Source organism: Stegodyphus dumicola, chromosome 2 (assembly GCF_044657685.1).
Source record: "Stegodyphus dumicola isolate Sdum_Otavi_A_Nest chromosome 2, ASM4465768v1".
Taxonomy (NCBI): domain Eukaryota; kingdom Metazoa; phylum Arthropoda; class Arachnida; order Araneae; family Eresidae; genus Stegodyphus; species Stegodyphus dumicola.
In genome coordinates this window covers 219,122,802-219,136,530 of record NC_140769.1, presented here as the reverse complement: position 1 = coordinate 219,136,530, position 13,729 = coordinate 219,122,802, and the positions used below count along the sequence as shown (strand labels likewise).

The 13,729-nt window shown below is 34.1% G+C and overlaps 1 long non-coding RNA gene across 1 annotated transcript in view; it reads left to right on the top strand.

Annotated features, from left to right (window-relative positions):
* Positions 1-1,347: 1,347 nt before the first annotated feature.
* The window catches only part of LOC118204955 (uncharacterized), a 41,297-nt gene continuing 28,915 nt past the window's right edge, over positions 1,348-13,729 (top strand). The window contains exons 1-3 of the long non-coding RNA XR_015039787.1: positions 1,348-1,716; positions 2,403-2,467; positions 10,214-10,306. This is a non-coding gene — a long non-coding RNA (uncharacterized LOC118204955). The remainder of the gene's footprint in view (positions 1,717-2,402; positions 2,468-10,213; positions 10,307-13,729) is intronic.

Here is a 13,729-nt window from a genome sequence, read left to right as displayed (position 1 = left end):
TAGATTTAAAAATCTTTTTGTGTAATATTTTTGGACTTTCAAATGTTATTTCATCTACATGAGTTTTTTATTATTAATGAAATGTTAAAGATTCATTTGAATTACAAATGAATATTAAATGCAAACTTATATATTCATTAGTTTACTATTCAAGTTGATTACTTCATACATATGAGCTTATCAATAATAATCAAATTTTTATTACCTATTTTTAATATCAATGAACTTTAAGAATTACTATATAACATTTTGGGGATAAATTGCAGAATAGGCTGCATCAGTTGATGCAATGTTTACTTGTCTTATGCCTTTTTATGACGTAATATTGGTTACGCCTCTTCTTAAAAACAAGTATGCTCTAGCTTCGTATTTAGAGAAAAATTATATTTTAACTGAGTCGAAATGTTAAGTTTATAATGTTCTGCACGAAATTTCTTTAATTATAAATCTACTTTTGTGTGCTGTGTGGTAGTTTTAACATTTAACGCAATGTGTTATCTCTGACAAATGTCTTATTAAAATACCAAACGATTGAAAATATTGAATGCATGATTTAAAAATTATAACTGTAATTTCTCAAAATGCAGAAAAGAATTATTTTGCTTAAAGAACGTTTTGATTATTGTTGAGTGTGTCTGATTCGATGCTTTCTGCAGAATGAATAATTAGCTGAATCTGGATTTTTTTTTTTTTTTTTTTTTTAGTTCAAAGGGACTTTGTCCCTGAGGGACTATTGTTTTCGTTTTGGCATTTTGCGTTAAAATCTTTAAAAGGCTGTATCACTTTTCAAACTGTTGCCACCAAATATTATCTCCCTGTATTATATTTGAAGAAATTAAATAATGAAGAATCTGCATAAATGTATCTATGTTTCTCGTATTTTGATAAAACAACGTTACCTAGAGCCATCGAATTTTGAATGATGTAATCCTACTGCGAATATGGACATGTGGAAGCCCAAATTTGAAATTTGGAATTTGTTTTATTATCTATTTCGTATTTTGTAAAACTTTAACGAATTTTTGATTGACAAACTCAAGGATTTTAAAGCGAGCAATGGCAACGTTGTACAGAAAAAACATTTTTATCTCCATCGCCTGTGTATCGGAAAATCTAAAGATATGTTGATTTTGAAATTATTTGGCGATATTGCTGTTGAACTGAATTTTATGGTTTAAGTGCGAAGAACATGATATTTAATAAATAAAGGTAACACACAAAATGTAAAAATAAACGCCCCTTTGGACGTAATTTAAAATCTGAAAAATTCAGATTTTTTTTTTTTTTTTTTTTTTTTTATCAGTTGGAGCGATAAGGTAAAAAAAAGCGTGATTGAGTGGTTATGGAGAAACGTTTGATTGCAAGACCATATAAATGCACAATTTGTGAAACTGATATGAATCTAGTAGAGCGAAAGAACGGTATATATGGTTTTGAGTGAATGTGTAGAGTTACTGGAGGCGAATGTAAGCATCAAATTACCAAGGTCTGTTTGAAACCACTCGTGGTTTGCGAAGAGTAAATTGAACATGTGTGGCGTTTTGCGAGTTACCTATATGCGGAAATTGATTTTATACGATCGTAATTACATATTGCTAAAAATTCGGCGACAGATTGGAAAAGTTTTTGTAGGGAAGTGTGCATTGAAGAAGAATGTGATGTTGAGTGGTGTGCTTGAAGGAGAATGTGATGGGGTGCAAAAGGAGAAGACTGAAGGTAAATTTCATTTATTATTATTGACTTTATTCAAATATCAAGTGCTTGTCAAATATAGCAATTTGGATGTTTGGTAATTACTTTATTCTGGTACCTTTATTTTTGCTTTGTGTCATTTTTCTGGAAAAATGTTTTTACAACTTGAATCAATGGAGTTGCTTATACGCGAGTTTCTTCAATTCTCTGATATTTTTTTAAGTGAAAGCAGATTTCTGAGTATATGAGCAATACAGAGTTTATACAATGTCTTATTTTTTAAAGTGAAAATAAATCGACTTGTACATGGCCAAAGCCAATGTAGTGCGCAATGCCGAGTATGTGCAATTCTCTGATGTTATTTAAGTCAAAATAGTTCGATGTGTACAAGGGCAGAGCCAATGTAGTGCGCGATGCCGAGTTTGTGCAGTTCTCTAATTTTTTTTTTTAAGTGATAATTGATCGATGTGCACATGGACACCGAGTTTGTGCAATTCTTTGATGTTTTTCGAGCGATTACAGATCGTTGTGTACAAGGGAAAACGAGGTTGTATGGGATGCCGAACAGTAATGTAGCTTTTTTATGTGCAATGTTTAACATATCGTTTGTGTATTTTAACTTTGTATTGTTGTGTTAATTGTAAATCATCTTTGAGACATTTTTTGTTATTTTAATTGTTTGGTTTTGATATGTTGATAATGCTTTCCAGCTGACGATACATATCGATAGTCCAATGATCTACTCAACAGTAGCAAAACTGTAAACTTTGACCCTGTAAGTAACGTTTATCTCATTATTTTAATACGTAGTGTTTGGTATCGTAATTGCGCTTGATAATATGAGTTCATTGATAATATATGTGTGTGTGGGTATGTGAAGCATTGTTTAGTGTTCCAAATTCGTAGTATTGTTTTTCTGATATTATTTTCTTTCACTGTGAGAAATTAGATTAGATTTGTTTTATTTATAAATGCGTAGAATTCTAGTATGCCTACAGAGAATATGGCGAGATTTAGGAATTTTAGAAACTGATATGAAAGCTGTGTAATATCGGTGTGTACATTTTTTATTGCATGTTTATATGCAATAAAAAATATTCTTCTTTTTTTATTAATGTAAAGTTTAAATTTTTAGAAAAAAATGAAAATTCTCTAATTACTGGTATGAAAAGAATTATGTCGTTACGTAGCAACGTAACGACATAATAAACGTAACGACATTACGTTTTTGGAACACAAATTTTGAATCACAGAGAAAAATTTGAATTTCTGATAGAAGTTTAAAAAGACGATTTAAAATTTTGCCTTTGGATTGCCTAAAACTTTACTTCGGAATGTAACAAAAGCGTTTCATGTTCACTGCGCATCGCAAATCTTAAATATTGTTGAATTTAAAGCTCGGCTTTTAATAAGAATAGCGATTTTCATAGCTTGATTCAAAACGATTTTCAGGTTTTCGAGGATGGTTTTGGCTACTGAAGTTTCACGATGTATACAGCAGGGAGTAAATTTAGTTTCAGATGCGATTTTCTTTTGTTGAGAAATAACAGCGGAATGTTTTCTTGTAAAAGAATGAGCTCCGTCACTGCACACGGCAATGCACGTATGCCAAGTAATATCTTTCTGAGACATAAAATTGTGAATTACTTTGAAAATTTCAGTTGAAGTTGCTGTATCATGAAGCGATTCCCAAAATAAATACTCTTCAGCAATTCGTTTATCTCCTTCGAAATGTATGCAAACTAATAATTGAACAAAGTTCGTTATACGAGTATTATCATCCAATTGCAATGCAAAATAATCACTTTTTTTTTTTTTTTTTTTTGCCATTCCATGAATTCATCGACTTACTGTAGCATATGATAACGGAATATCATTAAGTTCCTTAGGTGCGTTTACGTTGAATAATATTAAAACAATATCTTTAACTGGTATCATAAGATTTTCTCTAATAGTGTGTGAGCCTGCCCCGTTTTGGCAATTCTTAGGTTTAGTAGGTAACTAGTTTCCAAAGCTTTTTTCATTTGAAGTAACAAAACCTTCCATTACTGGTTTACTATTTTTGAACTCCGATAATTTCCTCTTAAAGTATTTGTTGCGTTTTTCTCTTTTCTGACACCAGTTGTTATGTTATTTTCTTCCTTCACGTTCGTACGGGGTTTGTATGGATTTGGAGTGAATAATGATGACACTACTTGATGAAGAATCGAAACACACTTTATTAGCCAGTATTGTATTGTCAGAACAGCTCCAAAGTCACTTTTTACATTCTTCGAAGATCTACTATACACTTGCTGGAACAATCAGCGACATAGCCTTCAGGTTATCAGGCTATAACGGTGAAGACAGCTTCACTGCAAAGCACCAAAGTACAGCTCCCGACCCTGCTTGGTCGTTCTCGGAACTCCACGTACTCTCGAGACTCTCCATGCTACAACTCGCGATGCACTCGACGCACAGAGCACAGCTCCCGGCTCTTTGGTTCAGTCGTTCCCGGAGGCGTATTTTTACTTCCTCCCTAGGAAACGCAACCCGCGACTAAATATGGCGATTTATCAGCTCTTGGTGAAATTGTGACACCAAGCGCATGCGCAAAAGGAAATAACGCTGTCAATTTATGTTTGAAATTTGTGATAGCTGCCGTTATGGCACCGGTCGGAAGCTTGTAGCTGTAGACTTCAACGATAATGTTGATAACTCTAAGAAGTTGGTAGCAAGTGCTATGATGATTGCAAAAACTGCATTGTTCTTCTGGGAGAAAATTCATGGAAGGGTGAATTCTTTGGATGTATAAAAGTAGAATTTTCTCAATAACTTAAAAAAGATGGCTTAGAAAACTGATAGGGCGCTAGTTCTCTGGAAAGGTGAGATTTTGTTGCGGTTTAGCAAAAACAATTATTATAGCTTGCTTCCATGGGCTGGGAAAATGAGCGAATTTGATAATGTCGTTGATTATCTGAGTTAGACAGGTAACAGCGTTGATCGGAAGATGTTTCAGTGCTTTGGTCGAGATGCCATCGTGCCCTGGGGCTTTCTTCGTTTGTAAGGAGCTGATGGTGTTGGCTACGATTGTTGGGGTTGTCAGAAAAGTGAAGTTGTACGGAGCAGGAGTATTAAGGAAGTTATTGAACTCCAGGCTGACCCGTTGAATACGGTTATTGTCGTACGGAATGGGATTAAGAGTGAATGTATCTTCCATATAGTCCGCAAAAGATTTAGCTTTATCTTCTTCTGTATATGAAATTCCACTAAGTCAATGGATAGGTGGGATAAGTTTATAAGGTTTCTTGAATTTGCGGGAAATGTCAAATAGGGAATTATCCTCTATAGCTAGGTTATTTAGGAAATTGGTCCATTTTTGGTTTTTGAAGTTCTTGATTCTTCTGTTGATTTCTTTTTGCAAATAGTTCGCGTTTGAGTTGTGGATCCTGGTGGTTTGCCATCTTTTACGGATCCGTTTTTCTCTTTAATACTATTTCTTATATCGGCAGGCAGGGAGAGAAAAGGCTTGCTCACGTAAAAAATATTGGTAGCTTCCCTTAAAGCAGAAATTGATGCAGTTGGTAAATTTTGAGACTTCTTGTTATAATTCTTCTTTTTTGTTGATGCATGCGTTTCCTTGTATGCAGTTATTCAGAAATTCTGAGTATTTGATCCAATTTGTAACTCCTATACTTCTGTCAAGTGAGAGGAGGTATTTATTAATGAGGATTTTAAATACAATGGGGTTGTGGTCGAAAGAGAGGGCTGAAATTACAGAAATTTGCATCTGTTAGTAATGTTGTTTGAGATGACGAAGTCAATTGTGGTGGCGCTATTGTACTCATAATGGGTGGACTCGTCCGGGACATGAATGTTATATTTTTTTGATTGAAGGAGGTTAAATATGTCATTTCCTTTCTTGTTTGCACGTCCCCGGATCCAGCAGGGGTGTTTGGCGTTAAAGTCCCCTCCGACAATGGTAGAAGTATTAGAATTAAGGAGGTGAATCAGTTCTTGTGCGCTGGGATTATTATTTGGTAGGATGTATATATTAGAAATTTTGAATTTTTTATGTTATCTTGCAATTTCTATTGTGTTACTTTCGAAAGTGGTGAAAGGATTTGGAATTTGAGAGTGTTTTATGCTCCTTTTAACATATGTGATAATGCCACTGCCTCTTCCTGTTTCCCGATCTGTACGGTAAGTGTTATAATTAGCATATAGTACTTTGAGTGCTGGTGTAAGGTGAGTCTCTTGTATGAGCTCTCGTGTAAAGTTGTGCATCCCTTTAAACCGGGCTTGAAGATTTTAAATGTATTCCTCAAGCGATGAAGGCGCATCCAGAGGGCGACCGCACAAAAGATCACAAGGCAGATGAAGGTCATGACCGAAGAGCATCTGTGATGGGGAATAGCCGGTAGTCTCGTGGACAGCACTGCAGAAAGCCAGTAATAACAGTTGTAACTTCTTGTCCCAGTCCTGTTGGTTTCTGGAAACCAACAGGAGAGGTCAACTAATGAGAGGTTGTTAAGGATGGTTCGATTGAACCTATCTACCATGCCGTCCGACTGGGGATGTAAAGGTGTCGTTTGAGTTTTGTCAATGCCGAGTAACTTGCAGAGTTCTTTGTTTACAGCCGAAGTAAAATTCCTTCCCTGATCGGAAGGTAACTGAAGAGGCACTTCGAACTTGGAATCCAGTGCTGTATCAGCACTTCTGCTACTGTGACAACCTCTTACACAGTACCTCAGGTCGGGAACTCCTGCCCCTCAGAGTTGTGACAGCCTCTTGATCAGGAATAGGATACGCTTCAGGCCACTTGGTAAAGTGATGACAACGAGGATGTATTTGTTGCCATCAGCAGTTCGTGGCAGAGGTCTCAAGATGTAAATGCGATACGTTTAAGAGGCGGTCCTACGTTGTAACGTTGTAGCTTCCCTCGGTTATGTTTCTTCGATCCTTTCTGACCCGCACAGGCATTGCAAGATCGGCACCACTTTTGCACATTTTCCTTTGCATTACTCCAGTAGAAGCGCTCACGAACTCTGACAGGTCTTCATTGTTCCGAAGTGGCCTCTTGTAGGGCTGTTATGTAGTTCTTTAAGGACATTCAGAATCCGGGATCTTGGAAGTATCAGTTGCCATAGACATGTCTTTCCATCATCCGATTCGAATTTCCGATACAAAACGCCGTTTCGAATGTGGAGTGATTCCCAGAATGTCCAATATTATTTTGTTGTAGGACTATAGCTCTAAATGTCCTGTCAGGTAGATTTCCTGTTTGAAAATTCCATCAATTCAATTATTGGCTTAATGCCGCCGTCTTCCAGCTGGTCTTTCCTAAATTCTTTGTCACTCCATGGGTTTCGATCAGCCGATGTTGATGTCATAATTTGTCGTGCGAACGGACTCAGTAGCTCGTATTTCGATCCGACCCTGGAATACTATCGGCAGCTTTCTGAACAAAATCTAGACAGGGCGTTGGTGTTTCCGTGTGATGATGTTTTCCGATGACGGATAGTGATATCATATTCCTGGAGTCTCTGTATCCACCTGGTTATTTGACCCTCAGGATTCTTGAAATTTAAAAGCCAGGTCAATGATGCATGATATGTGCGGAGCAGGAATTTTATGCCATATGGATAATGATGGAAATGTTCTACGGCTTTGACTATGGTGAACAACTCTTTCCTGGTGACACAGTAATTCCCCTCCGGTTTAGACAGGCACTTGCTCCAATAAGCCACTACCCGTTCTTAGCCGTCTATTTCTCAAGACAAAACAGCATCGACATTTTCATTGCTCGCGTCACTTTCGAGAATAAATGTTTCGTCGAGCTGAGGATACGTCAGGATTGGAGACGATGTTAAAGCTTCCTTCAAGTTACTATATGCAAACTCACATTCATTTTCCACAAGAACGTTTGTTTCCTTTCTGTCTGTCAGTTTGTGAAGGGGTCTCGCGACGGAAGAAAGATCCTTCACGAATCTCCTATAGTAGGTGAAAAGCTTCTCAGTTGATGGACATTTTCGGGACGCTTCCAGGCTCTAACGGCTGATACCTTTTCAGAATCCGTGCCATCTTCAGCAGAGATGACATGTCCCAGGTAAATCACTTCCTATCGAATAATTTGCATTTAACGGGACTCAGCTGTAGATTGGCTTCTTTCAATATTTGGAGCACCTTTCTAGATTTTATAGATGTTCTTCAAAATTCTTTCCGACGATAATGATGTCATCCAGGTATATCAGACAGGCTTCGTAGGAAAGATCTTTCAAAACAATCTCCATGAGGTGTTCGAATGTTGCCGGCGCATTACAGAGTCCAAACGGCATTGAGATTTAAATAAGGGGTGTGACATGAATGGGAGAACAAATCGTACGTCGCCAGCGAAAAGTCGTCCAAATGGAGACGCCAGCGAAGTCTGCCTTTAGCCAACAGTATTGAAGAGGGAAAAAAATCCTGTGACACTCGAAGACAGGCAAAGTTTTTTATCTGATGTTTTGTAGTCTGCTAATGAAAGTGTCACACTCGGTTAATTTTATTATGAAATTTTTTCATTAAGTAATTCAATAAAAGAGCATAATAAGATTAAACAGTTATTATACGCATAAGTTTGTTTTTAATATAAATTGACATTTATAGCAGTGTTGGGAAATTAATATTTTAAAAATGTTTCCAAATATATTGTATATAGAATTGAATAGTTTGAAAGGCGGTCAACCATATAATAAAATCAACTTAGTTTATAAATTTTTCATTAACTTTTTAATAATAAGAATCAAGTATATTTTTAACAGTTCTTTTTTCTCTTGGCTTGCTTGTTTATGTATGGTGGGGGGATTATGTGTAAAGGAATTCGAGTAATAGTAACGGTTCTTACAATCTGATCATTCTCTAAATATTAGTATACGTATGAGTTAGAAGATAAAGGCTCGCCAGTTAAATTCATTTATTGAAAATTAAAATTTTATGGATTACACAAGAAATTATATTCACAATTCACAGCAAAACGCAAAAATGAAGTAATTTTCATGTAAAAAAGGCAAATGTGCTCTTTTCATATAAAAAATGTAAGTATGTTATATTTTAATTTCTAGTGCTACTAAACGATTGCCTATTCTTATAAACTGAAATGTCATCAATTTCTGCATTTAGAAAACTAATATTTCTAAAGCAATGTGCTTGTAATTAAAGTAAAATTAAATCTCCCTGAAATATTTGTGCTCTTAGGTTATCAGATGTGGTTAACATCTTTCATTTGCATTCATTCTATTAAGAGTTTAAACGTACTCCCAATGATCATGAAAAGTTTAAAAAAGGAAAGGAAGCGCGATATTTTTCTATTTCCATTTAAATATTTTTCTTTCATTAAATGTACAAGATATTTAAGTGTTAACTGCACAATTTAATTCAAAATTCTCCAGCAAGTTCGTTTAAAATTCTAATTGCCAGAGTATGCGTGAAACTGGGATGAGCTCTAGCCAACAATAGTAGCCATATGTCAACCGCCTGTTCACAAACCTAACGTTGTGAAGGAAAATCATAATTGTAGAGTTTGTGCAACAAAAACCATTAAATGCATTGGAAGCAAAATATTTAATGATATTCTGCCATTTAAAAAGAAAACGAAAGGTAAACTAATATTTAAATGTACTAAACTCGTCTTAAACCTGTCAGCGTCACATTTTGGAGATGGTGAAAAAAAAGCATATTGATACGTCTTTATGAATAAACTTAATAACGACTTCTCCTATTGCCTGAAAGGTGGCAAAAGTCACAGGATAAAATGTTTATGTGATTAAACGAAAGTTTTTGTACTGCTTCATTTATATTTACCATAAAAAAATAAATAAAAAAAAATAAAAATAAAAAAAACAGAACTTCTTAAATGACGCAATAAACTTTAGAAAAATGATATTTTTTCGGTTACACTTTGTAATTTATGTATACTGACAGCTAAATATTAAATTATATATGTCGACATTTCTTTCAAATAATTCTAAAATGTTTAATTATTAAATAACTTATTTATATTAAAAATTATGAAACTTTCCAAGTTTTCAGAGAAAATTTACCAAATGGAGCAAAACTTCATAATAAACAATAATAACCTAGTCTATGTCACTTCTTTATTCATTACTACAAATTTACAGCATTTCAGTTCTGATAAAATTTATAGCCTTGGATAGAAAATTACTATAAATTATCTTTATCATGGATTGTTCAATGTGTTATGAATTTTCAACTGTGAAAAAGGCTGTGCATATATAAATATACTCCCAAACAACGGTCATTCTTAAAGCAAATTTTCATAATTTATTAATTTTTGACAAGTACAAAGAACAATTTATAAAATCTATACCTTCAAATCTTTGCAAAAGATTTATATTGCATTGTAAATTAATTAGCTGTATTTACAGATTCTTTTATGGACTATTCATGTTTGTTTTTAATGGCAATGAAAACAGTGTAAACTCTGAATACAAATAACTAATAATTGAAATCTTGAAGTTTTTGTAACACCATATTTACACAGGGTTGCCAGGAGAAGGAAATTCCCTGACTTTTCCAGGTGTGTTTTGAGAAAATTCCAGTCTATCCGCATAGTGCGCATTGGCTGCGCTGAGAGGTAAATGAATTATTGTACCACTTGAAAACATAAAAATTTGCCTATTGCATATGACTTATTATACGTATAATCGAAAAAGCATTACTATTATAGCTATAATAGGAGTTGTTTTCTCCACTGAAGATTGAGATTAGAATCTGCCCAATTTGGATTAAAAAATTAGTTTTTTTGCAGCTAAACAAAAGAAAGAAATCTATTTACTCGTAATGACATTTTTAAATAAATTCAGGTATTTTATATTTATTTAGCAGCAGACATAAGCAAAAATATGTGCATTCAATTTCGTGATAGTATGTCATCATACTGCTAGATTTTGTTTCAGAATTATACCAGAGAAATTCGCCTGAAATTTGAAAGTGTTATTAACTAATAATAAATAAATTTAGAGGAAAGAAGAACATTAAATGATATAAATAACATTAAAATGAAGTTAATTACTTAAAAATTGAATTACAATAATCAATGATATTTTGGCGAATATAGTCATATTAAACGTTAGCCTGGATGACTGATTACTAATTTTTATTTTACTGCAAAATAAAAAATAAGGCATTTATTAAAACTATAAAAAAAGTTTAAAAGATTTTGCGGTAAAATCCTAGTCTTCGCTACAGACTTGAGACAGCTAAGAGACAGAGAGAGGTAACTGTTGTTACCTCTCTGTCTCTGTTTAAGAAGGTGTTGGCGGCAGTTTTCAAAATTGTGCCTATCTGTCTCTTAGTCGTTAGTTATCTCTTAGTAATGTCGCCAAATACCGTGTGTACCAGACATGGAGGTTAGAATAAAAAATATGTATTAAGATAAAAAAAAACTTCTTTGCAACAGGAATGGCTCCGTCCCAACGTAGAGAGAAACAGCTGCGTATGCGCGAAATATCTGTCGCCAAAGCTCGCGAAGTTCGAAGGTCAAGTTTATCAAGAGTACATAAAACGAATATCGTTTTAAATTTCTTTAAACTTTAAAGGAAAATAAAATATTTTTTCGCGCGAGTAAATTTATTAATAGATTAGTTATTTTAAGCAAAAAATGTACTAAAATCCGAGTTTAAATTATCGTGAAAGTCAGGGGCGTAGATGGAGGGGGGCATCTGTCCCCGGGCGCAGAATCCAAGGGGCGCCAAACTGATGTTACGACATTTTAAAATTAATTGTTTTCCATCCTTGAAAGCAATAGGGGGCGCGAAATCTTCAGTTGTCCCTGGGCGCTGAAAACCCTAGCTACGACTCTGGTGAAAGTCAACGTTTCTTCTTAACACATGCTCTACAATTTCCTGTACACATCGCGGAATGGGAAATTCTCACTGTCAGGTTCCGTCGCCAAATCCCTTGGCGAATTTGTCCCTCCGCTTTCTAGCGGCGCTATAGCAAACTGATTTACATTATGATGAGCAGTAACAAGTTACCTCTCTCTGCCTCTTAGTCTCGGTTTAAGGTATCCGACCTCGTTCGGGTACCATTTTTTTAAAAATGGTTTTTATTTTAACTATAAACATATTAATTTGAAGACAAGCATATTAATGAGTGAAAACAATTTCAAACTTAATGCTAAATAATTTTAATTTTGAAAAATAATGAAAAAAGGGATAATTTTTGCTTAAATTTTGCCTTTACGGCAACAACCATGGCGAACAATGTATACATAAATATGCAGTTTTTTTAATTTGTATTTATATTTACACTTGTTTTGTATGCAATGAAGCAAAATAATTAAGAAATATTCATATATTCTTGAGATATGTCAAAATGTATAGTATTTACTGTATATTTTCCTATTATTGCATCCAAAATCTAAAAATAAAAAGTAACAATTCAACTTCTAATTAATATTTCTAAAATCTTTTGCTTCAGAGCATGCATCAGATTATATGAAACATGTATAAAAAGTATCATTAAATGTTATCCATAAAATTTTGAGTTATGGCTGTTACCATTGGCAATATTTACAGACAAAACGTTTTTCAGAAAACAAGTTCAAAGTTTTCGTAAAACAATTTCTTAGTGAAAGAAGCATTCATGATAATTACAATTCCCCTTCTTTGTAACTTAACACCTTGTTTTTCTTCTCACTCTTTGCACCTTTTCTTTCGAACAAAGCGTAATTTTTTCTTTGGGATTTTGTAAAACTTGCGGAATGCCACCAAAAGTCATGATTTTGCACTTTATCAAATTTTCGAATTACCTGCTCAGTGTAAAATTCAGGGCACATACCTAACCTTGAAATGCTTCAAGCAAACCTATAAATCCATCATTAAACAACATTAAATAACCCAACACTTAATTTGCTCCAAACATTAATATTCGCAAGTTTATGAATGTTTCTTTCGGAACAATTTGAAATAAAATGCCATTAAAACGTTCCTTGATATTTTGAGTTTTGCCATGTAGACACTTTTTAATAACTCTTGTTTACGTAGTCAACTCCATATATGTAGGTTTAATTAAATTCAATATATGTATTGATATACCAGAGGTTTTTGCATAATGTTTTTCTTTCTGATTTTTTTTCCTGATTTCTGCAATCACACATTCATAATTGCACCAACTCATTGATTATTGAGGAGGGCATTGGCTTCGAAGAAGAGCTACAATGGAACAAGCAGTTAGTACAACATGCTGCATCTCAATTAAGTTTCAAACATGACTTCTAATTGCAATCCCTAATTCTGCAGTTTATCAATAAAAGAATCAGTCAGTTTACCTTTTCCTTTCAATTCAGGAGCGGAGTTTTTTACTTTTCGTAGTCTACTACCAACCCTTTTGTACATGTTCAATGCATTCCACTTTCTTGACCAAATCTTTACCCTATATATCTTTCACAATTAAAAACCCCTTAGAATCCCCGTCCTCGTAATACTCCGTGTGCTTCAGCTTTCGTAATGTAATAGATCATTCAAACAGGGAATAAGCACCAACTGCTTCCATACCCGAAGTTGCTTCTTTATAATTTGCAGAACAATTATATTACGCTTCACATATGTCGTGCTGAAGATTGCATGCTATTCTGTTTATTTTGTTGCAAATGATGCAAAAATGTGACATAGCTTTCAAATCAAGCACTTTGTCAACGCTAATCCACAAAGCAGCAACACATACATTCAACATTGAATACCCTCTGCGCCAAACGAAATACGAAATTAAGGGAAAAAACTAACACCAGATTCTTTAAATGTATTACAAAATATCTAAACTTAGTACGTAGGTTTATAATTTACAAAATCTTGAAGATAAATAAAGTTTCTAAATAGGTATATCTATTTAAACGCTTACTTCCGGCCCAGAATCTTGGAACTTCCGGTTTATTCAGTTACAGAAAAATGCTTATAACTTCAGTTCTAATTAACCTATCTACAAGCAAAACTTGTATTTGATAGCTAAAGATGTATTCTTTAAGATAATGTAATAAAGTAAAAATCGAAATTTTGAC